This window comes from Magnolia sinica, chromosome 2 (assembly GCF_029962835.1).
Source record: "Magnolia sinica isolate HGM2019 chromosome 2, MsV1, whole genome shotgun sequence".
NCBI lineage: Eukaryota > Viridiplantae > Streptophyta > Magnoliopsida > Magnoliales > Magnoliaceae > Magnolia > Magnolia sinica.
The window spans coordinates 42,132,703-42,156,269 of NC_080574.1; positions in this window are offsets into that span (position 1 = coordinate 42,132,703).

The window sequence follows — 23,567 nt, forward strand, 5'->3', positions numbered from 1 at the left end:
GAATCAAATGGGCCCAAACCAACCACACCATTCATCTATAGCTAGAGATCATTTTAGAGCATTATCACAAAATGAATCATATCCCAAGGATCATCTGGACCACACCACAAATGTTAGTGGTGATAATGATTTCCACTGTTGAATTCCAATGGGCCCCACCATAGTATTTATTTTCCATGCAGTTCGTTCATAAGGTCACAAGGACCTGAACAGGGAGGGAAAAACAAATATTACATTGATTCAAAACTCCTATAATCCCAAAAGGGGTTTCAATGGTAGACGTTCAACTCCACTGTTCGCTGTAGTGTGGTCCACCAAATAATAGGACCTATCTTATTTTGTCTCAAACCCGAGAAGGGTCGCTAAAAGGATGAACGGTGTGGATGAAATACATTCATAAGGTGGGTCCCACCTGTCCAGCATGTTGGACGGCGTGGCAAAACCCATACATCATAGTGGCCACACATAAATAGATGGATGGTAGGGATACAACACATGCATCATGGAGGGGGGGGGGGGGGGTTGTCATGCCCAAACTCAGAGACCAAGTTCACAAAATTCCTGATCGCCGAATTCAGTGCCGACAGCCTCTGTAGTATCCCATTCTCGGCTCCTAGCACCTATACGCCAGATTTTGATTCTGGGATCCTACAAGGAGGATTTTTCACCATGAATTTATTTCGTAATAAGCATAATCACAAGTTTAACCAAATCACAAAGGCAACATCATCATCACATATCCACTAATATAAACATTTGAATACAATGATGAAAGGGAAATACATATGCTAAAATTAAAGCTCCAAAAGTCAGCTAAATGCTCCAAGCTCCACAGAGTTGTAACCTAACATCACCTGGATGCATCTATCATGCATAAGCTTATAGAAAGCTTAGAGGGTGGTGTAAGTATGTGAGCAGTATATGGGTGCTCAGAATGTAATATCAGAGTAAATGAAAATACTGGTAAGTCCACGAACCATTCAATATCAGAGTAAGTAGAAATACTAACAAGTCCATAAAAATATCATCAACCTCATCCAGGATATGCGATGAAAAGACATAGCAAGCTAATGTCATATACTGAGAAATTAATGTAAATCGGATATGTAATGTGGAAACATAATGAACCAGATATCAGATATCGAGGATGCAATACAATATGCAATTTGGAATAGCTACGAATACTATTAACCTCATCTAGGCCATGCATCAAACCTGCGCGTATCGCGCGATCATGTGGGGAAAACTTCATCTCACAAGGCGTCCCATAAATATCTCAGCCCAATGACATCTGCTTTAATCAATCATCCATCATAACATGTATAAGAATGATGGGGGTCCAAAGATGGACGGTAGATCAAGTCCAAATATCAAGATAGGCTCACTGATTTAAAACACGTCATGAGAGTTAAGGAAAGAATCCAACTTATAGCCACCACAACATCGGAAGATGCTCCTAATGTGGGATAAAGTTCCGCCTTCACCATGTGCACAGTAGCCTGCCAATCACTGGTAGCTCGCTCAGGTCCTCATACCCCGTCCACTCAGTGTCTGCCCACGTGCGCCCGCCCACATGTGATCACAGTAACGGAGCGTCACAATATCCCCCACTGAGGGCAGATCCGAGTCTAAGTGCAATAAGTGGGCTTCCTTATCCTCTCTATCGTGCAATAAACTGGACTTTTCTATGGGCCCAATATATACACAAGGTGGGCTCCAAGGTGTAGGTATCATAATGCTATGTTGTCACATACTCATAGTCGGTATCGATAATCGGCACCGATAATCAGCCTTGACAGTCAGAATCAGCCTCAAAAATCGAAATCGGCCTCGATAATCAAAATTGGCCTCGACAATTGGAATCGACATCGACAATCGCCTCGACAATCGGAGTCAACCTCAACAATAGGAATCGGCCTCAACAATCAGAATCAGAATCGTTGATCGGAATCGGCCTTGACAATTGGATTCCACCTCAATAATCAGAATCGGCCTCGACAATCGTTATTGAAATCGACCTCAACAATCAGCCTCGACAATCGGAATCGAAATTGGCCTTGAGAATCGAAATTGACCTCGATAATCAGCCTCGATAATCGGAATCAAAATCGGCCTCGATAATCGGAATTGGCCTCAATAATCGACCTCGGCAATCAGAATCGGCCTCGATAGTCAGAATCGACCTTGACAATCGAAATCAGCCTTGATAATTGGCCTAATAAAGGGCCTAAGAGAAGGTTACAGTGAGGACTTTCAACCATCATTGCCCATCAATGTGAACATTTAACCAACATTGCTCTCAAGGAGTGGCCCATACAAGGGGTTCATACATAATGTAACGGGCCATACATACATTGCATTGGGCCTCAACCATGGGCCTTGAATACATCATAATGGACCTTACCCATAGGCCACGAATACGTCACAATGGGCCTTGCCCAAGGGCCTAACATACATCAAGTCGGGTGTCATCACATGGGCCTAATATGCATCGCAATGGGCCGCTTACACGGGCCTAACATGCATCGCAATGGGCCGCACCAATGGGACTCATATACATGAAGTGGACCGCATTAATGGGCCTAATACAATCAAGTGGGCCTCATACCTGGGTCTCATGTACATCAAAGTGGGCCGCATCCCATGGGCCATACGTATATCACATGAGCCTCATCATATGGGCTAGAAATACATCATAATGGGCCACAACTCAAGGGCCTCGAATACAACAAGTGGGCCGCATCAATGAGCCGCACCAATGGGCCTCCTATACATAATAGGTGGCCTCAAATACATCTAATCGGTCCCACTGTTCTAGGTGAGCTATCTACACCATATGCCTATTTAACAAATCATTTTAGCATGTTACCAAAATGAATCATATCAGAAGGTCATCTGGACCATATCACAAATAACAGTGGATATAATGAATTTCACTATTAAATTAATCACAGGGCCCACCATAGAGTTATTCTCCATCTAATCTGATCACAAGGTCACAAGGACCTAGAGTAAGAAGGTAAACAAATATCATATTGATCCAAAAGCCTCTGTGACCCAAAAAGGGTTTCAATGGTGGGTGTTCAATCTCAACTGTTTTTAGCAGTGTGGTCCACTGATAAACAGACTTGCCTCATTTGTCCCAAGCCTTAAAATGAGCTTACCATTTGGATGGACTGTTTGGATATAACACATACACCAAGTTGGCCCACCGTCCAAGTAATGGACGATGGATACAACACCTACATCATGCAGAATGGGGCCCACAGAACTTGCTGGCGTCATGTACCAGCTATATGCTGCTGTAACGCCCTGAAATTCGGGGGTCGAGCATAACTCAGCTCCCGAGTTCCAAAACATCACTTATGCAACATATTTAATGATGAATGTATGTTGACTGTATTAGTGCATAAAACATGGAATAGATTAAGCCAAAACACAGATATGCTTCAGGGACAAGTGAATAAAGCAAGCGGAAGACTTATAGTAAAATGTGTACAAGTGTAAATCCCTGAATTACATATACAACCAGATCGTGTAAAAGTGTTATTTAACAAAATTATAAGTATCAAATTACATCATTTCAGTCCCCAAAAATATCCCAGGAATCCCGCGCATCAGACCGAGGCTCACTAGAACCCGTCTGAAAACTGCATATAGGAGAAGGTAGCCTCATCGTCATCCAGCTCCCGCTCTGCCTCAGACGTCGCATCCACATCTGCAACATCAGGGCCTAAGACAGAGTCTGGTGGGTGTGTAACACCGCCCCAGAAACGTGGGAGTGAGTGATCAACTCAGTGGAACAATAAGGCACTGGTTAACATGTTATCAGTTCAATCAAACAGTAATGATAAAGCAGGATAAGTAAGTAAATCCTAAGTACTCTTGTTAATGCAAGTATGGATGCAATATGATGCGTGCCCTCACGCGTACACCCTCAGCGTCTTCATCTTACGTTACGCATGACATCGCCTCAAAGTGCGCCACATCTACAAAGCACATGCAAATGTAGTGCATGGATATGATTACCAAGTTGTTATTAGTCCATTTCACACAACAGGATTGGGAAGCTAAGATACCTTCCTCATGTCACTATCCAAACAATGATCCATACTAGGGTCGTCAATCCTAGATATCTCATACGATCATATAGTTGAGGTCGTAGCAAAGGGCTCGTCACCAATCAATGCACGCCTTTCATGCCCTTACTACCACAGATCGGCTCGTCACCTCCTTGCGGTATCCAGGTATGCTCGAGGTCACTACAAAGGGCTCGTCACCAATCAATGTAGGCCGACAACACGAATATAGTGTCCCATACCACCATAATTGGCTCACGAGTTTAGTTGATCATTGGTCACTACGGGGAGGCTCGTCACCCCAGCGTAGGCCGATAACTGACCACGGTGTCCCATACCACCATGCCCGGCTCATGAGTCTTAGCGGATCGAGGTACCAAGGTTAATTAGGATTTCACTGGTAAGTTCGGTACCCTAGATTCAAGCAGTAGCGTCCATACATGGTTAACATACATCGGACAATCGGGTTATTTGACGAACTCGACTAGCACGAGCGCACGTTGAGTTGAACGACATAGAGTGCGCAAACACTCCGCGTGGCCAAACCACTGCCGCCAACTCTAATACGGCTCAGGTTCGTCTAATACATCCTACGTGGCGAAAGCAATCTCAACCATGAATATAGGGTCAATTACCGATCTCCTGGACTAAGGCATAGTCCCAAACATCCTACACTACTACAGATATTCATATAGAATGTAAAACAGTAATGGAACAACCACTCAAATCATGGTACATACTCATCTGAAGAATATCAACTTAACATAAATGTAAGCATAGGAGATGCTTGAATTTAAAGAACTTGAAAGATAACTGCATAAAGGAAAACATGCGCATCCATAGGAGTATTGAGAATCACTTCTCAACGCTCGCAATAAGTGTAATAAGTTACACTTAGATCACTCATGCATTTCTACAAACACTTAGCATACAAGGAACAACATACATAGCGTATGTTGGAATACATGCACTTAGACAATTCCTTTTACCAAGGAGTTGTCATATATGCATCTAGCATACATACATGACAAATAATCATGGCAAACACAAGTGCGTATTTTATACGTATACGGTACTTTATAAATACACTTAGAATACACAAATCTCAATATAGCACATGCATATCAGGAAAGCAATGTAAACATAACATTTGACATGTGAAATCTTATCCATAACAAGAATAAACCACTAACTGGGATTGAAAGCCTTGAAAACCATAACCTATACACTTAAAGTCCGCACCTTAAGCGAAGAAAGAACCGCCGAGCTGATTTAGACGAGTTGTCTTCGTCAACGGCGCTAGAATACCCTAAAATAAGGATAGAAATGAGATACAACAATACCAAGTCTAATCTAAGCTCTAACACAGGTTAGGGTTAGGTTCACTTACCCCAAAGGAACTCAGAATCGTCAGAGGAACGATTCAAAGTAAAGGTTCAAAGGTGAAGAAGAACAAGGAAGAATCAAGATGAATCACCAACCAATCTCTCTCACTAACTCTCTTTTCCACTCTCTTTCCAAGCTAGGGTTAGAGAAAATTCGTATGGAAATGAGAGCTAGGGTTAAAGGACTATATATAGGCCTTAAAATGATGGAAATAACCCCAGGGTCAAGGTATACTTAGGTTATAACCAAAGCACGCCCTTCTCGATCCAACGAAGCACTTCTGGTGGGCCTATAACCACGAAAGGTCGGACTTAAGCTCACTGACCATGGATCTAGGTCGCCGAAGCTGACCGACGGCTCTTTAGATCACCGTGGCGGACCACACTCAAATCAACGGTCACTGAAACTCGATCGGGTCCACAAGCATTAGGATATGCCCGGGCCAACTATCCGATCGGAGGGTGAAATTGGGTCGAATCCAATGGTCGATAGCTTAAAATCATCGCGCATACACGACTCAGATTTCAATAAAGCTTAATAAATTCCAACCGTTCTCACACTCTTCACTCTGAGCTCAATCAAATCGACCCAGAACATCAGATCGACTTGATTTTCGAGGTGAAGATCAAGCCCAACTCGGTGACCGCAACAGCCTAAGATTATCGCTATCGAACTTTCGACGGGCGGTCCAGGTCCGATCCAGATCTTCCAAAAATTTCCCAGAACAACTGGATTTAGCGATGGATCCCAGATTTCAGAGTAACGTGGCGCTCACTAATCTACACGATTAGTGCCATGCAGATACAATTTAAAGTGATTAATGCGAATTTCACAAGCAATCGAGTAAAGCGCTAATTACCCCAAAACAACTACTTAAGGAAAGATAAGCACAAAAATTTCAAGGTCGTTACAATCTACCCCCCTTAAAGAAAATTTCGTCCTCGAAATTCATACCTTCATATAATCCTCGAGGATCAGAGGGTAGGTCTTCCTGACCTCAGCTTCAGATTCCCAAGTAGCCTCTTCTACGCCATGATGCGTCCATAGCACCTTCACGAGAGGGATAACCTTGCTACGCAGCACCTGCTCCTTCCTGTCGAGAATACGCGTCGGTCGCAGTACATAAGTGGCATCCTCACTTAACTGCACTTGCTCCCAACTGATAATATGCGAAGGATCAGGAACGTACTTCTTCAGCATAGAAACATGAAATACGTTATGCACGCCCGCAAGAGGTGTGGGCAAAGCAAGGCGGTAAGCTACCGCTCCCACTCGATCCAGAACTTGAAATGGACGAATAAATCTCGGCATCAGCTTCCCCTTCTTACCGAACCGCAAAGCTCCTTTCATAGGAGAGACCTTCAGAAAAACATGGTCTCCCACTACAAACTCAAGCGGTCGACGCCTCGTATCCGCATAACTCTTCTGCCTACTCTGCGCTGTCAAAAGTCGACGTCGAATGATGTCAACCTTCCCTGAAGTCACTTGCACCAATTCGGGCCAAGCAAACTACGCTCACCAATTTACGCCCAACAATGTGGTGCTCTGCACGGCGACCATACAACGCCTCGTAGGGAGCCATACCGATACTCGCCGAAACTATTATTATACGCGAACTCGGCATACTGAAGACAATCATCCCAACCGTCTTTAAAATCCAAAACACAAGCTCGCAACATATCCTCCAGGACTTGATTCACGCGCTCCGTCTCGCCCATCTGTTTGCGGATGAAACGCAGTGCTGAACTGCCCACACCCATCGCTTCCTGGATACGAGTCCGGAAGATAGATGTAAAACGCGTGTCTCTATCGACACAATCTCAGGGGAACTCCATGCGGACGAACTATCTCCTTGATATACAACCTAGCCAACTCGTCTGCAGAGTAAGTGACTCTGATCGGTAAGAAATGCGCCGACTTCGTTAATCGATCGACGATCACCCAAATAGAATCAAATCCCTTTCTCGTCCTCGGCAACCCAGAAATAAAATCCATAGAGATGAAATCCCACTTCCATTTAGCTATGGGCATGGGCTACAACAACCCACGAGGTCGGCGATGTTCTGCCTTGACCTGCTGGCACGTGAGACAACGAGAAACAAATTCAGCAATCTGGACCTTCATATTGTCCCACCAATAAGACCTCTTCATATCCCGATACATCTTCGTGTTACCTGGATGCATCGCAAGTTTAGAACTATGGGCTAACTCGAGAACCTCACGTCTCAAGTCAGGGATGTCAGGAACACATAACCGGCCACGAAAATGTAGGCCTCTATCAGAACTAACACTCTAGTCGGAGCTCTCATCTGTACCAACCCGCTGCCTCATCTTCATCAAAAGCTCATCATCTGCCTGAGCCGCAATGATCCTCTCGTCGATAACGGGCTGTACACGAATGTGTGCGATAACCTCATACGGCTCAACCACCGTAAGCTTCTGCTCAAAATCGCGCACGAACTCCAACATCTCCCACTCTGCTATCATCAGCGGAGCCGCAAACTCCAAAGCCTTCTTGCGACTCAACGCATCTGCCACAAGGTTCGCCTTACCAGGATGGTAAGAAACATCGAACTTGAAGTCCTTCAATGTTTCCATCCATCTGCGCTGCCTCATATTCAAATCACGCTGCGTGAAAATATACTTAAGGCTCTTGTGGTCGCAAAAGAGCTCGAACTCCTCACCATAGAGGTAATGTCTCCAAAGCTTTAATGCGAAGATGACATGTGTTAATTCCAGGTCATGCGTAGGGTAATTCTCTTCGTGTTTCCTCAACTGACGCGAAGCATAAGCAATCACCCTGTCCTTCTGCATAAGGACACAACCTAGACCAACGCGAGAGGCGTCAGTATATATAATATACTTAACCCCTTGCTCTGGCAATACTAGCACAGGGGCGGACGTCAACTTGTCCTTCAGCTCCTGAAAAGCTAACTCCGCCTGCTCACTCCAAGCAAACTTCAAATCCTTCCGTGTCAGTTGCGACACGGTCCGGCAATCTTCGAGAAGTCTTGAATAAAGCGTCGATAGTAGCTGCAAGGCCAAGAAAGCTCCTCACCTCGATAACCGAACCGGGCTGCTCCTCCAGTCCTGCACTGTAGCTACCTTGGCAAGGTCGACGGCTATCCCGTCCTTGGACACCACATGTCCCAGGAACTTGACTTCCTCTTTCCAGAAATCACACTTCTTGAACTGCGCGAAAAGCTGATGCTCCCTAAGAGTACCCAAAACCGCCCTTAAGTGCTCCTCGTGCTCTGCCCGGCTAGCCGAATAAATCAAAATGTCATCGATGAAGACAATGACGAATCAAAACAGGAAAGGCCGAAACACCCTGTTCATCAGATCCATGAACACGGCCGGTGCATTCGGCCGAACGACATCACAAGGAACTCATAATGACCGGAGCTGGTCCTAAAAGCGGTCTTCCACGTCTTCATCCCTGATTCTCAACTGATGATACCTCGATCGCAGATCAACCTTCGAGAAGTACCGTGCCCCCTTCAACCGATCAAACAGATCATCAATCCCGGGCAAAGGGTACTTATTCTTCACAGATACCTAGTTCAACTGCGATAATCAATACACAATCGCAAGGAACCATCCTTCTTCTTCACAAAGACTAGACATGTGCTCCCCAAGGAGACACACTGGGCCGAATAAAACTCAATTCTAGCAAACCATCTATCTGCTTCCTCAACTCCTCCATTTCACTCGGAGGCATCCGATAGGTGGGTAAAGAAATGGGCGCCGCACCTGGCATAAGATCGATAGCAAAATCAATCTCACGCTGAGGAGGTAATCCAGGAATCGACTCAAACACATCTTCAAACTCCTGAACTACCGGAGTACTAACCAACGCCGATTCGGCCGAACTCTCCAACAGAGAAGAATAAAAATCAATACGAATAGGGTAACTGACCTGAACCGGGAAAGTAACAATCTCGCCCTCAGGTCCATGGATCGTCACTGATCTCGCTTCACAATCAATCTCAACTCGCATCCTCGTGAGCCAATCCATACCCATAATAACATCGTAGTGATAAAGCGGTGCGACTAGCAAATCAACACGGATCGATCCACTTCCCAGGATCGACCAAACAATCCATACAACGCTTGCCCAAGGCAGAGGACATCCCCGTAGCGGTAGTAAGCGTCACTCCTTGCATAGGAACAGATCTCAAACCCAAACGCCTAATCGCCGCATAAGAAATAAGAGAAGTAGTGGACCTGTATCCACTAGCACAAACGGGAATACCTTCCATATGCGCCGTCACCTCAAAGGACCTCGGCACCAAGTCAGACATAGGCGCTTCAACCGAAAGCGCATGAACACGAGCCTCGCTGCTAACGATTCGGCGGAGGAACCATGGGCGGCGAGGTGGCTCGAAACCAGAACCGCAGTCCGAAGGATGGATGAGTGGCGCCGATCGAAGAGGAGGAGGAGAAATCACCGAGGCATCGGACGGCTAACCCTCTGTGGTGGAGTAAAACCACCGGCTCGCATGGAAAACCGAAACGGTCCAAGTGCCCCACCTTCCCACAATAAGAACATCTCAAGATCGGCTCTCATCTGCTGAGCGGCGGCGGAACGCCTCGGAGGAGAATCAACACGCGGCCTCTTGCCGAGGAAAGGTGCACCCGGAAATCCGGTCGCGGCCTAGGAGGCATCGGTGCTCGCATGCGGGACGCTCTATTCGTCCTGCTTCGCTCGCAAGGACATGCTCACTAGCTCCGCATATGAAGAAATGCCAGCACAGCAAATCTTCGATCGGATCTCAGGTCGCAGCCCCTCGGAAAAACGCCGCATCCTCATCGGCTGATCACCCAGGATCAAAGGAATATACCGCCCCAACTCAGTAAACCGGTTCTCATACTCCGTAACCGACAACCCTCCCCGGCGGAGGCGAAGGAACTCACTCTCCTTCTCATGCCGGTACGTCACCGGAAAATACTTCTCGTGGAAGCGCGCCTCAAACGCCTGCCACGACCACACGAAGTCCTCCTCGACAGTGCGAAGCACACTGTCCCACCACAAACCGGCCTCCTTCTCAAACATGAAGGTGGCAAGCTCAACCTGCTCGACCTCAGAGGCAGTGCAACGGCCTAAGCATCTTAGAGATGCGGTCAATCCAATACTCGGCCTCCTCGGGTCTATGAGAACCCGCAAAAGTAGGAGGTCGCAAGCGCCGGAATCGCTCGAATGTGCGCTGACACTAACACTGGCACTGGCACTCCCGGATGGAGGCATGGGTGAAACAGTGGAGTCGCCCCTACCGACTGAGCAAAGATGCTAGCCATGGAGGAGAGGAACTCCGGCTGCTGCTCTACTGCTGATACTGCTGCTGCTGCATCAACAACATCATCTCTTCAAACATATCAACAGTGAAGCGTAAGAAGGTGCATGGCTCGGCTCAGAAACCGAGGGTGTGTCTGGAGGAGCCATAGGTGTCGACTCCAACACCGGCACGAGATGGACCCGCCTGTGGATCTGATGCGGCTATCGCTCAAGGGAGGAACCCAAAAACGACTCAATCAGAGAGAGACGGGCCAAGTCTTCGAACCCTTAGGAGGCATCCCTACATTCAATCAAAGGATGCAACCTGCCGATTCTAAGTCACATAATCCATCCACACAACAACAACACAACAGCACAACTCCAAAAACAAACAACATGCATTCCATTAACCAAAATCGTCGCAATACAAGTAGTGCAACAAAATACATGAATCACGACTAGGAAAGCATGAAAACAACAACATCTAACACTTCAAACAACCACAACAACTACAACCACTAAGCTACCACACTACAACAACTCCAACTACAAGCCAACAACGGCTACACACGTAAAGAAAAACACAACAAAGCAAAGACGGCCACGACGATGCTACTCGTCAATCGGGAGATGGAGGCGGAGCACCCTTATCCCGCAAGCAACACAGATAGATTTCAAAGTCCGAGACATCTTCTTAAACTTGTGCTTAACCAAGCCTCGAAGATCAACCATCTCCTGGCGTAAAGCAGCTTGCCCTTCTTCAAGCCGTGTAAGACGGGCATCTCTGGCAACCTGCTCTGCGCCCTCTGGCACCACAGGAGGAGAGCGATCACTCGAATCATGTGCCTCAATCTCTTCCTCGTCTTGCTCTGCTTCTTCCTCAGACTCCGCACCACCTTCAGCATAACTCTCATCATCACCACTCTCAGACCCGGCCTCACCCTCAGAGGCAAGCCGACCAGAACCAACCTCCATCAGCTTAAGGGTCCTCAAGTTGATATGGCGAACAGGAACCGGCTTCTCAGCTCCAAGCCTATAGCCGAACTCATGTGCGATCTTGCAAATAAGGCGGCCAAAGGGAAGAGACTCGGTCCGTCTACTCGAACGAGCAATGAGAATAATCTGACGCAGGACGTACGTCGGCACACACAACTTCGCATCCTGCCCCACCTGATATAGAAAATCTACCATCAGGCGCGTACACTCGCTGCGGTTGCTCCACCTTGGATATACATTGAACGTAAAGATGTGGTGAAGCAAACGGAAGTCGTCCGTCATGAAAGAAGCCAGAAGACTCCTATTCGGCTGCCATTCAACCAGACGACCACACAAGAATCGGGTGCGACGATCCTTCTCGCGCACACTGTCCACATTCTTCTCGCTGGCATGCACTTCCCCAAGTGGCACCTTCAAGAGTCGGGATATCAAAGCAACATTGACAATTCCAACTCGACCGCTACCACAGGGAATCTTGAACTGCAGAGGATCCAGCGAAGGCTCCAGAATGTTGGCATAGAAGGCCCAAACAGTGCTAGCATTCGCGCGATAGTCGCCTTCGAATAAGGGACCCTAACCAGCCCCTTCTAGGCGCTCCAACAAGAAGAACTCACCAAAGAGCCGCGGATCAACATGAGCCTCAAAAAGGACTCTACGCCCCTCATAGACTCCATGCGACAATTCCGCCAACAAGGTCCTACTGACAGGAGCTCGAGGATCGAGGTCCCGCTTCGTCTGGAACTCGCGCGTGGCGGACGTGCTAGCGGCGGCACCTCTCGGCCTCCGTGCACGGGTTGGGCGGCTCGGCCCGGCTTCATCTACGGGCGCTCTCTTCTTCCCCATCAAGGAAAGAAGGGAAGAGATGGAAAAGATGGCCGTCACAATCTCAAAGAGGGCCATGAGAAATGAGAGAAAGAGAGAAATAGGAAGATGGTGAAGCTTCCACACAACTATTAGCCAAATAGGGAATGAAAGGGCTCAAATGAGAAGGGAAAAAGAAGAAATCAGCAATGGAATGGAAGATTTGAGAATGGGGTGATGGGTTTGCACGAAAATGGAAGGAAGATGAAGATTTGGGAGAGATTTGAAGGAGTTTGGAGAGGTTTTGGAAGAAAAGGAAAGCTTGGGGGTGGGTTTTGTGAAGGAAATAGATGAAAGGAAGGGTTTTAAAATGAAAACCGTGGAGGGGTGGGCCACATTAAGCCTAGGGACGATCGGCCCACGTCGGCCCGGCCCGCCTGGCCCGACGACCGGCGATGGCATCGCCGGTCTCTGGACATATCGGCGATGCCTCGCCGATTTGGCGAGGCCCTCCTGGTCCCCCTTGGTCCAAAACATGTGGTTCCCCCCTGGGCCCCACTGGAAATGCCCCAAATGGCCCCTTGCGTAGTTTGAGGCCTATCGGGTCATTCTGAAAGAAATCTGATTCAAACAGTGATTTCTGGAAGGTTTAAGATGGAAAAAGGGAAGATTGACCATCTACACTCATTAATAGAGGGTCTAGGAAAGGCTTCGGGTCGCTATGTGTGATCAGGTAAGAGTACAGACTCGATCTTGGCAAAGGTTTTCAAGAAACTTTCGCCGATAGAAACTACGGAGCACAAACACAAAGCGATGATAGACCCGTACCCAAATACACTATAGTGGCGACAACGTGCGGTGTGTGACCATAACCCAGGTCCGGTTTAATCCAGATCATGCTCTGATACCAACTTGTAACGCCCTGAAATTCGGGGGTCGAGCATAACTCAGCTCCCGAGTTCCAAAACATCACTTATGCAACATATTTAATGATGAATGTATGTTGACTGTATTAGTGCATAAAACATGGAATAGATTAAGCTAAAACACAGATATGCTTCAGGGACAAGTGAATAAAGCAAGCGGAAGACTTATAGTAAAATGTGTACAAGTGTAAATCCCTGAATTACATATACAACCAGATCGTGTAAAAGTGTTATTTAACAAAATTATAAGTATCAAATTACATCATTTCAGTCCCCAAAATATATAGGAAAACCGCGCATCCGACCGAGGCTCGCTAGAACCCGTCAAAAATCATATAGGAGAAGGCGACCTCATCATCATCCAGCTCCCGCTCTGCCTCGACGTCGCATCCACATCTGGCAACATCGGGGCCTAAGACAGAGTCCGGTGGGTGTGTAACACCGCCCCGGAACAGTGGGAGTGAGTGATCAAACTCAGTGGAACAATAAGGCACTGGTTAACATGTTATCAGTTCAATCAAACAGTAATGATAAAGCAGGATAAGTAAGTAAATCCTAAGTACTCTTGTTAATGCAAGTATGGATGCAATATGATGCGTGCCCTCACGCGTACACCCTCAGCGTCTTCATCTTACGTTACGCATGACATCGCCTCAAAGTGCGCCACATCTACAAAGCACATGCAAATGCGGTGCATGGATATGATTACCAAGTTGTTATTAGTCCATTTCACACAACAGGATTGGGAAGCTAAGATACCTTCCTCATGTCACTATCCAAACAATGATCCATACTAGGGTCGTCAATCCTAGATATCTCATACGATCATATAGTTGAGGTCGTAGCAAAGGGCTCGTCACCAATCAATGCACGCCTTTCATGCCCTTACTACCACAGATCGGCTCGTCACCTCCTTGCGGTATCCAGGTATGCTCGAGGTCACTACAAAGGGCTCGTCACCAATCAATGTAGGCCGACAACACGAATATAGTGTCCCATACCACCATAATCGGCTCACGAGTTTAGTTGCTCATTGGTCACTACGGGGAGGCTCGTCACCCCAGCGTAGGCCGACAGCTCGACCACGGTGTCCCATACCACCATGTCCGACTCATGAGTCTTAGCGGATCAGGTACCATGGTTATTAGGATTTCACTGGTAAGTTCGGTACCCTAGATTCAAGCAGTAGCGTCCATACATGGTTAACATACATCGGACAATCGGGTTATTTGACGAACTCGACTAGCACGAGCGCACGTTGAGTTGAACGACATAGAGTGCGCAAACACTCCGCGTGGCCAAACCACTGCCGCCAACTCTGATACGGCTCAGGTTCGTCTAATACGTCCTACGTGGCGAAAGCAATCTCAACCACGAATATAGGGTCAATTACCGATCTCCTGGACTAAGGCATAGTCCCAAACATCCTACACTACTACAGATATTCATATGGAATATAAAACAGTAATGGAACAACCACTCAAATCATGGTACATACTCATCTGAAGAATATCAACTTAACATAAATGTAAGCATAGGAGATGCTTGAATTTAAAGAACTTGAAAGATAATTGCATAAAGGAAAACATGCGCATCCATAGGAGTATTGAGAATCACTTCTCAACGCTCGCAATGAGTGTAATAAGTTACACTTAGATCACTCATGCATTTCTACAAACACTTAGCATACAAGGAACAACATACATAGCGTATGTTGGAATACATGCACTTAGACAATTCCTTTTACCAAGGAGTTGTCATACATGCATCTAGCATACATACATGACAAATAATCATGGCAAACACAAGTACGTATTTTATACGTATACGGTACTTTATAAATACACTTAGAATACACAAATCTCAATATAGCACATGCATATCAGGAAAGCAATGTAAACATAACATTTGACATGTGAAATCTTATCCATAACAAGAATAAACCACTAACTGGGATTGAAAGCCTTGAAAACCATAACCTATACACTTAAAGTCCGCACCTTAAGCGAAGAAAGAACCGCCGAGCTGATTTAGACGAGTTGTCTTCGTCAACGGCGCTAGAATACCCTAAAATAAGGATAGAAATGAGATACAACAACACCAAGTCTAATCTAAGCTCTAACACAGGTTAGGGTTAGGTTCACTTACCCCAAAGGAACTCAGAATCGTCAGAGGAACGATTCAAAGTAAAGGTTCAAAGGTGAAGAAGAACAAGGAAGAATCAAGATGAATCACCAACCAATCTCTCTCACTAACTCTCTCTTTTCCACTCTCTTTCCAAGCTAGGGTTAGAGAAAATTCGTATGGAAATGAGAGCTAGGGTTAAAGGACTATATATAGGCCTTAAAATGATGGAAATAACCCCAGGGTCAAGGTATACTTAGGTTATAACCAAAGCACGCCCTTCTCGATCCAACGAAGCACTTCTGGTGGGCCTATAACCACGAAAGGTCGGACTTAAGCTCACTGACCATGGATCTAGGTCAGGCTGAGTTTTCGTACCGACCGGCTCTTCAGATCAGCCGTGGCGGACCACACTCAAATCAACGGTCACGGAAACTCGATCAGGTCCACAAGCACTAGGATATGCCTGGGCCAACTATCCTGATCAGAGGGTGAAATTGGGTCAGAATCCAACGGTCAGATAGCTTAAAATCGTCGCGCAAGCGACACGACTCAGATTTCAATAAAGCTTAATAAATTCCAACCGTTCTCACACTCTTCACTCCGAGCTCAATCAAATCGACCCAGAACATCAGATCGACTTGATTTTCGAGGTGAAGATCAAGCCCAACTCGGTGACCGCAACAGCCTAAGATTATCGCTATCGGACTTTCGACGCGCGGTCCAGGTCCGATCCAGATCTTCCAAAAATTTCCCAGAACAACTGGATTTAGCGATGGATCCCAGATTTCAGAGTAACGTGGCGCTCACTAATCTACACGATTAGAGCCATGCAGATACAATTTAAAGTGATTGATGCGAATTTCACAAGCAATCGAGTAAAGCGCTAATTACCCCAAAACAACTACTTAAGGAAAGATAAGCACAAAAATTCCAAGGTCGTTACAGCTACTGGAGTGATCCAGCCAATCCGCTTCCAAAAAGGTGGGTCCCACGTGGGGCTTACCATAATATTATATTAATATATTAATATTATATATATATATAGAGAGAGAGGTGGGTGACATCGTCCAAGAGGCTGGACGGTGTGGATCAAAGCACAAACATCAAGTGGCCCACATCCATGCAATGGACGATGTGAATAAAACCCATACATCAGTGAGTGGGGTCCACTTCTTCTTACTGGACGGACGGTTTTGATATAACCCATACCTCATGAGATGGGGCCACAGAAGTTGCTAACATCAATCACAGCAATTGTTGCGTACCCCCAGTAGATGAACGGTTTAGATATACAATACCTACATCTAGTGGGTCCACACGTGTGGGACCCACCAGCAATGGATGGATAGTTTTAGATATAATACATGCCACGGTGGGGCCCACGGCATCTTCTCACGATGTCCAGCACCGTCCAAAGCATTGGATGATGTGGATAAAATTACATAAATCATGGTGGATCCCACCATCCCTGATGGACGATGAGGATACAATAAATGCATCAAGGTTGGGTCCCACTACACATGGCCCACTAGCTGGACAGCTGGTACTTGTGTAGCTGCTACCGTCCAGGGCAACAGCAGCTGCCTGCTGCATGGGACCCAACAGATGAATGGTTTGGATATAACAATACCTCATGATGGTCCCACACGGCTATTGTCCAAGCAGATGGGTGGTTGGGATTTAACACATACATCAAAGGTGGTGCCACGTCAGTGTGGCCCACCATTCTAGGATCAAGTTGATATTTATAGTTTCCCTCCTATTGGGCAGCAAGACAGTCCAACCGATGGACAGTGAGCACCCCACTGTTTGGACAGTTGTGGTCCCACTGGATGGACAGTGTGGATCATACATCAAGGCAGGCCATGATTCATAAAAAGAAACAGAGAGAGAGAGAGAGATCGGTTATGGGAGGGGCCCTGCCACTATGGGCCCCTCTTTACATACAAAACATACATCAAGATGGGTCCCACCATATGTGGGCCCTCTAATCATCAAATCCAAACAAAAATCACCCACCTTTTATCTTCTTGGACTTCTTCTTCCATCAACACATCCTAGAGCTCCAAGGGATGCATTTCAACCGTGGAGATGGTCTTTGGATGGTGAGATTGAGTGGTAGGGAGGTGGGCCACACTAGCTTCTCCTCTCTCCCATGGAAATATTGGATGTGGGTTGCTTGGAGAATGAGGGAGAGAGATGAGAGAGAGAGGGTTGTAAGAGAGAGAGAGTGATGGGTGGAGAGAGAGAGAGAGTTGACTTTGGGGTTACTTAAGGATGGGGCATGTACTTGACTTATGAGGTGAGTGATACTTGATTAATGAGATGTGATGTGATTGATTTGAAAGATTATCTTAAGTTTGTAAATGCGGGATGTTTCCCTACATCTCCTGGCCCGGGTATTGCCTCGGCGTGTAATACGTGGCGTCGAAACCGCGGCGATGGCGCGGTCACAATGATACAAGTTTCGAGTCGAGCCGACTCTGATATATGGGACACGACTCAGGATTGTGCACAAACTTCGATAACAGATCGGGAGTCATCAAAATTCATCTGGGAGGACCGCGAAAGCCTAAGAAACGGTACTGTCTAAGATACGGGTCTTATAGGGGGTCCATGACCGTGTCCATTAGATGGATAGTCTGGATAACATACCTGATGCACCGTCCAGCAACTCGACGGTGCAAATATGATCATACATCATGGTGCGGTCCACGTAGTGGCCCACCATACAATACCATTAATATAATATAATATTATATATTATATACCTACACAATGGCAGGACGCTGCCCATACTCACCATCCAGATCCATCTGGACGGTGCAGATTTCATATTAAAGGTGGGTCCCATGTGGGAGTGGCCCACCATAAAATTATATTAATATATATGTATTATATTAATATACATCAAATATTATATATCCACTCTAGCGTCCAGATGAATGGCCTGGACGGTTGGATACAATACATACATTTCAAGGGGCCCACCGTCCAGAGATCTGGATGGTGTGGATAACGTAAACATCACAGTGGGTCCACTTGAGTGTGGCCCACTAGTGGATCAAGCTAATATTTCTATTTTCCCCTCATTCAGGCTCTCCTAAAGTCATCCAACATGTGGACAGCAAGGTGGCTGCCACTGATGGATGGTGTGGATCTACTCAATTCATCAAGGTGGGTCACACATCAAGAGAGAGAGAGAGAGACGAATGTGAGAGGGAGGGACCCCGCCACTATGGGCCCTCCCTATACATTGCATATATCAAGATGGGTCCCATTATATGTGGGCCCTCAAATCATCAAAATCAACAAATAAAATCACCCATCGTTAGATCTCCTCTTCCTTCTTCCGCCAATGCATGCTAGAGCTCCAATGGATGAACTTCAACGGTTGAGATCAATCATGGAGGGTGGGATTGGATGGTAAGAAGGTGGGCCACACCTAGCTCTTTCTCATAGAGAGCTTGGACATCCACCTCCCATGGTTGCTTGGGAGAATGAGTTTGAAATGAGAGAGAGAGAGAGAGGATGGGATGTAAGAGAGAGAGGGATGGGTGAGTGAGTGATGGGTGATGGGGAGAGTTAACTTTAGGGTACTTGTGTAAGAGAGAGGTAAGGGTTGCTTGTACTTAAGGATGGGATGTAGTACTTGACATTTGATAGGATTAATTTGAAAGAGACTCTTAGGTTTGTAAATGCACGACGTTTTTCTAGAATTGAATGCGGGCCCACATATCCTGGCCTGGGTATCGCCTCAGCACGTAATACATGGCGTCAGAACCACGGCGATGGCACGGTCGTAAGGGTATAAGTCTTGGGTCGAGCCGATTCTGATATATGGGACACGACTTAGGATCGCGCGTAAACGCCGATAACAGATGGCGGGTCTTTGACTGGGAGGACCGTCAAATCTTATAGAACAGTGCGGGCTAGGATAAGGTGGGTCCCACCCGTCCAGCATGCTGGACAGCATGGCAAAACCCATACATCATAGTGGCCCCACATAAATAGATGGATGGTAGTGATAGAACACATGCATCATGGGGGTTCCATGACCGTGTCCATTGGATGGACGGTCTAGATAACATATCTAATGCACTGTCTAACGACTGGACGGTGCAGATATGATCATACATCATAGTACGGTCCACGTAGTGGCCCACTAATACAGTACCATTGATATAATATATATTATATAATATAATATTATATATTATATACCTGCATAATGGTAGGACGCTGCCCATACTCACTGTCCAGATCCATCTAGACGGTGTAGATTTCATATTAAAGGTGGGTCCCACGTGGGAGTAGCCCACCATAAAATTATATTAATATATATCAAATATTATATATCCACTCCAGCGTCAAGATGGACGGCCTGGACGATTGGATACAATACATACATTTTAAGGGGCCCACCATCCAGAGATCTGGACGGTGTGGATAACATAAACATCACGGTGGGTCCACTTGAGTGTGGCCCACCAGTGGATCAAGCTAATATTTTTATTTTCCCCTCATTTGGCCTGCCCAAAGTCATCCAATAGGTAGACAACAAGGTGGTTGCCACTGATGGATGGTGTGGATCTACTCAATTCATCAAGGTGGGCCACACATCAAGAGAGAGAGAGAGACGAACGTGAGAGGGGAGTGACCCCGCCACTATGGGCCCTCCCTATACATTACATACATCAAGATGGGTCCCACCATATGTGGGCCCTCAAATCATTAAAATTAACAAATAAAATTACCCACCGTTAGATCTCCTCTTCCTTCTTCCGCCAATGCATGCTAGAGTTCCTAGAGTTCCAATGGATGGACTTCAACGGTTGAGATCGATCATAGAGGGTGGGATTGGATGGTAGGAAGGTGGGCCACACCTAGCTCTTTCTCATGGGGAGCTTGGACGTCCACCTCTTATGGTTTCTTGAGAGAATGAGTTTGAAATGAGAGAGAGAGAGAGGATGGGATATAAGAGAGAAAGGGATGGGTGAGTGAGTGATGGGTGATGGGGAGAGTTGACTTTAGGGTACTTGTGTAAGAGAGAGGTAAGGGTTGCTTGTACTTGAGGATGGGATGTAGTACGTGACAATTGATGGGATTGATTTGAAAGATTCTCTTAGGTTTGTAAATGCGTCGCGTTTTTCTCAAATTGAACGCGGGCCCACATCTCCTGGCCTGGGTATCGCCTCACCGCGTAATATGTGGCATTGGAACCACGGTGACGGTGCGGTCGCAAGTGTATAAGTCTCAGGTCGAGCCGACTCTGATATACGGGACGTGACTCAGGATCACATGCAAACACCAATAATAGATCGTTGGTCGCCAAAATTTAACTGGGAGGACTGCAAAAGCTTATGGAATAATACGGTCTAGAATACGAGCCTCACACAGGTGGCTCAAAGAGGAGGAAGTCGGTCATAGTGCGCCCTCCATTGAGCGTGGTTCTCGCCGCCGATCCGAGGATGGAGGTAACTACAAAGAAGAGGAAGACTTTTGCTGCCGAGCCTACCCTAGCCGAAGCTGAGCCTACCCCAGCCATCAAAGCGCAAGCCCCTGAATCCCCCATCAGAACCGAGCATATCATTATCTCAACTCCAACTCCTGCGGGGCAACCCTCCGAGGCTCCACCCCCAATTCCTACTTGCCCCCCTGGGATAAGGGGAGAAGTCCTTGGGGAGACCCCTAATGCTTGTTACCCTCATCATGGGGGAGCCTCTGAGGCCCATGCTCACTCTACTGCCCACCCTACTACTACCGAGGTTGACTTCCTGGCCGGCAGAACCAATGCCTTAGTTGTGTATACTGCCACGCCTGAGGCTATGGGTCAAGCCTTCGAGGCCAGCGGGGTTGGGTGAGCAGCCGACCCCACCCCTCTAAAAAATTTTCCTCCCAGCTACCACATGTCATTGCTGACCGAGTGGATGGTCAAGCACGTACTAGAGTCATCCATCATCGACACCATTTCTCTCAATTATACATAATTTGTGAACGATTACACCGCGGTCTGCTACCAGTCGCTGTCAATACTCGTAGCGGTCAAAGAAAGGCTGAAGGAGATGGAGCGGCTTGAAGCGGAGAAGGTCGAGCTCGAGAAGCTTTAGCTAATGAGTGGGTGGAACTGAAGAGGGTAGCGGAAGATGGTCGGGCGAGGGAGCTAACGCTCCAAGGCGAAGTCAACCAACTCCAAGCTCGCTTAGATGTAGCCGATCCAAAAATTGTGCATCTATAGGGTGTCGTTGAGCGCGTGGAGGCCTCGATCAAGCGCCTAGAGGCCTCTGTCAAGAGCGCAAAGGCAGATAATGCAGAACTCGTGCAGGGCCTCGGGAGGGTGAAGTGAGAAGCGGTTAAGGGGTTGACTCAGCAAAGGATTGTTCTCGAGGCCTGGGTTACTGTGGAGCTTAAAAAGTAGCGAAGGGAGCTCAAGGCTCTGGCAGCCTCACTGGTTGTTGCGGCCATGGCGGAGCATAAGGAGTCGACGGAGAGGGTTGGGGAGTTGGATAAGTTGTACCTTTACGTCTACAATACTGGCTTCGATGCTTACCTTGCCGAGGTCCTAGAGCTCCACCTCGACATTAACCTTGATGTTGTTGGTGCGGACGAGGCTGAGGATGCTGAACCAGCTCTAACCAAGGAGCCCAAGAATGCTCCAATTGTTGCCAAGAAGGCACTTGATGCTTAGCCTCCTAGCTCGGCGGCTGGCCCCTCTATTCAGAGGGAATGAGATACCCTTTTTTTTACATGGGATATTTATGGATGATAATTTTTTGGATGGATGATTATTTTTAACCATTTAATCCTTGGTGTGCGTAATTTTATGCGTTGATTGTTGAATGATGATTTGTAGATGTAAGCTCTTAGATGAACCGACCCCTTGAGAGGTCAACCCTTCTTCTCCATGAATGGCAGGCGACCCTTAGTCATTTTGTGGACTTTTGCTATAGGATGAGCCAACCCCTTCTTTAAGGGACTGGTTCACCTAAGGGCTTCATCTTTGCACAAGGGAGATGACCCATAATTGTTCTATAGATTTTTGGAGGTTAACGAGCTGACCTCTTTTTTAAGGGATCGATTCGTAGAATTCACCTCTGCTTATGAGAGATGACTCTTTGCTGTAGATAAGCTAAACAGGCAGACCATGTAGAAAGAATGATGCTTTTATTAAGAGCCTTAAAAGGTTAGTAAATCTGAGTTGTACATTTATCGGGGGCCTTAAATGACCAGTAGCTTTTCTTTATGGTTAGTAGATCTTCAAGTGCTTGGTATTCCAGGGGTGAGGGAGTGGGTTCCCTTCGAGATCTTTCAGGTGATAAGAGCCCGGCCTTGTTGATTTGACCATGCAATATGGCCCTTCCCAATTTGGTCCGAGCGTCCTTGCTCTGGACTCTGAGTGCTTTGGAAGACGTGATGGAGGACCAATCACCTAGCCGAAACCGCCTCGTCTTGACCTTGGAATTATAGAATCATGCTACTTGCTAATGTCAAGCTGCGACTCGGAGTCTGGCGACTTCTCTGATTTCTTCGAGCAAGTCAAGGCTTGCCGCAATCTGCTCAACATTCTGATCCTCCTGGTAGTTTCTGACCCGAGCTATGGGGAGGCCGATATCGACTGGGATGATTGCCTCCGAGCCGTAAGATAATGAAAATGGAGTTTCCCCAATAGACGACTAGGCTGTAGTCCTGTAGGCCCATAGGACAAACAGGAGCTCATCTGCCTAGTTCCCTTTGGCTCTTTCTAACTTCGTCTTGAGGTGGTGCTTGATAACCTTATTCATGGCTTCCACCTACCCATTAGACTGTGGGTGACGAGGCGAAGAGTGCACATTTGAGATACCGAGCCCCCCACACATGCCTCTAAATCTGTCGTTGTCGAACTGCTTCCCGTTGTCAGAGACAATGGTATGTGGGATTTCGATCCGACAGATAATATTTTTCCAGATGAAGTCAGTCACATTCTACTCTGTAATCTTG